A 3,210-nucleotide genomic window follows, 5' to 3' on the forward strand; every position below is an offset into this window, starting at 1 on the left:
GGTCGGCGTTTACCTTGAGCGATTTCTTGCCGGCTTATTACGTCCTTTTTCCTCTGGTTTTTATTTCACGTTGAGCGATGATCACGGTGCCCATTGACTTTAACAAATTATCTCAATCCAGGGTACAAGCCGAAAGAAAATGGAACACAACCTTCGGATGCTCAGAAGCTACTTAGGGAAAAATACTATGCCGGATTCAAGGTCGATTGCTCCATGGAAATAGCAATGTTTCAGTTTTCATTTGCAAGATAATATGTTTGAATAATTATTTAGAGCTTGAAACAATTCGTAAGTTTGCATTATCTTCAGATTTTACACATTTGTAAAGATTACAATCAGATTTTATATATTTGTTAATAATGATGAAGTGCATTTGAGAACATCGTTAGAATGTAGTAAAAAATAATATTGCAATGCCATGACATCAAAACCAAAAGTAATTTTAGGATTTAATCTCTTATTATAGTTGCAAAATAAGAATAAATCAAAAATTAAACGTACTAAAATTACAAATAATTAAATTAATTATATGTAATACGTCACTAAATTCTCCAACAAAAATAAAAATGATATAATCTAATTATATACTATTTTATTAAAACAAGATTTAGAAGAATGACTATATTGCGATTATTCATACACATTTCTACGTTGACACGCAACGTTAACAAGTTCGTCTATTCAAATAAACTATACACAGAATGTTTTGCATACCGCGGCGAAGTAAATCTGGTCGCGAATGCAACGAATGCATAACATTTGCATCCGGCTAGATAGCGCACTTAAATAAATTAATATTCTTAGATCGTCGTGCTCGATCCGATGCCGACATTCATTTTTCACGTTACCAATGTGATCGAGAATGTGAAACGTTTCACTTTCGCTCCTTCCGTTCCTTGTGGCAAACGCAAACCACCCACTCTCGGCGTGGTTCATTCATCCAGCAATCATTTCCTCCGCCGTAATGAAACACACCACCTACGATGCACTCGATGCAAATTACATTTCTTTCGTTCGGGGAACAAGTTGCGACGCATAAATAATATTCTAAATGGGATATTTAATTATCGAGAATACCGAACGGAACGGGGATCGGAAACACCGCTAAAAATCGACAGAATTATTTATTCATTTATGCTAAAACATGAATAGCACGATGAAATGGAATTTTTTAGATGAATTAACCACTCTTCGATTTCGGATTTGCTAATATTCTTGATAATATTCAGGAATAGAACCTTGTAAATTGTAAATACTAGATTACTTAGTTATGTATCAATGATCGATCTAGCCAGGACCAACAAACATCCCGATGCATCTTTATAATTTATTGTTGTTATTCAAGTCGATTTCTTTTCGCACAAATTCCGTCACGATTCAATTTGTATTCGAATCGAATTTTATTCGGATAAATTTTTATCTAGATGAATTTTTATTCCATTGGAGATTTATTCGATTGGGTATTTATTCGATTGAGTATTTATTCGATAGTATGAAATAAAATTTGATTCGCTAGTCTTTATCCGTATTATCACTAGTTCTGATATATTTCACAAAAGTGCATTAAATTCGCTAGAAATCGACAAAATAAATTAATCGGCGTTAGAAATGCGACGATTAAAACAAATCATTTTCTCGACAGCCTTTTTTTATTGCAAAGATCACAGGACACGCTTAAGGTCGTCTGACACAACCTGTAGACACAATGGTTACCGTCTGACGACTACACTCAGCATCACAATCAGGCCTTTTTACACGCGAACAATGATTTTTGCGTAATGTATGTTCGTTTCACGTGTGAATTTTTCCTGTAGTCCATGTAACGTTGTATAGCAGTCTCTTAGTGCTTGTTGGTTAAAGCAAGGTTGTAGAAAATAATGGATATTATCCGGAAAATTTGCATACGAAATCGGCGTTTCAACCTTATTTTGAGTTCGAAATAATTTCTTACGGTGTGCGTTCCGTAGTCTATTCTCATCCACGTTGTTAACGTTCGTTCGAGGGGGGAAACACCGCCTGGTTCGCGAATACCTGAGAATGAAACCGGTCTCTCGAAATCGCCTAAGCCGAGGGCACAAAAGAACGCCGGTTGGAAGTAAATAATTTCATTTTCGAGCGGAGATAATGGAGTCGGCGCCGCATCTTGCTTTCCCTTTTTTCCTTTGTTCTGGCCCACACGATCGCGCATTTAGCATCTGCTGACATGATGAGACGGAAACCCGATTGCGTATGACGACTTCCTGCTTTCATTGAGTTTCATTTGTTTACACCAGAACCGAAATGGAAATGATTTCACTGTTTTAATTAATCGTTTGGTAAATGAATGAAACTGTGTTATAAGTAAAAAAATGAGAAGACGAAACTATAATCTCACGTGTCTCACGTTTTACTATGGATTTAATTCATTGTTTCGTAAACAAATCTAATTCTTTTATAACTTATAATGAGCAGAGTAAATCATAATGTTCATCGACAGTTTTTGCTAAATTTAATTTATCATTTCGTAAATAAATTATACCGTGTTACGCAGACAACCATTGCCTTCCGTATTTCATATTTTATTGTGAATTTAATTGCATACATAAATCAAGCTATACATATTATGATTCAGAATGTTACGATTCAGAATGTCGAGACAAAACCATAATCTTACATACTTCACACCTTATTCTTTATTTATTTAATCGCTCAGTAAATAAATCAAACTGTGTATTACGGTAAATTTAATTACATTTAATATCGTTTTAAAAATAAATCTATGAAAACCATAATTTCTAATTTTATGATGACGGAGAGATTCTCTAAGAGCTAAGAAAACGTGTGAATTCATTCATGCAACCATAATCTATGACACCGTAGCTTTAAATAACAACACTCCTCTATACACACGTAACAAAATGACAGACATTGGCAACGATACTGTAATTCCTCTTTCATCGATGATTCCGGATCTTCGATGCTTACGTTAATTTTCACAGGAAGCGAAGAATGACATAATCGTGTCATTCTAATTCACAGATTTATCGTATTGCGAGACCGTACTGTGCATATAACATCAGTTAATAAAAATTCTGTCATAAAGCGTCATTTCATTGTTTTCTTCGAATTTTCGTTTTATTATGCTTGGACGATTTTTTTTTCACAATCGATAAAGTAAAATAAAGTAAAATAAAGAAAAATAAAGTAAAATAAAGTAAAATGAAGTAAAAT

Source organism: Augochlora pura, chromosome 7 (genome assembly GCF_028453695.1).
Source record: "Augochlora pura isolate Apur16 chromosome 7, APUR_v2.2.1, whole genome shotgun sequence".
NCBI lineage: Eukaryota > Metazoa > Arthropoda > Insecta > Hymenoptera > Halictidae > Augochlora > Augochlora pura.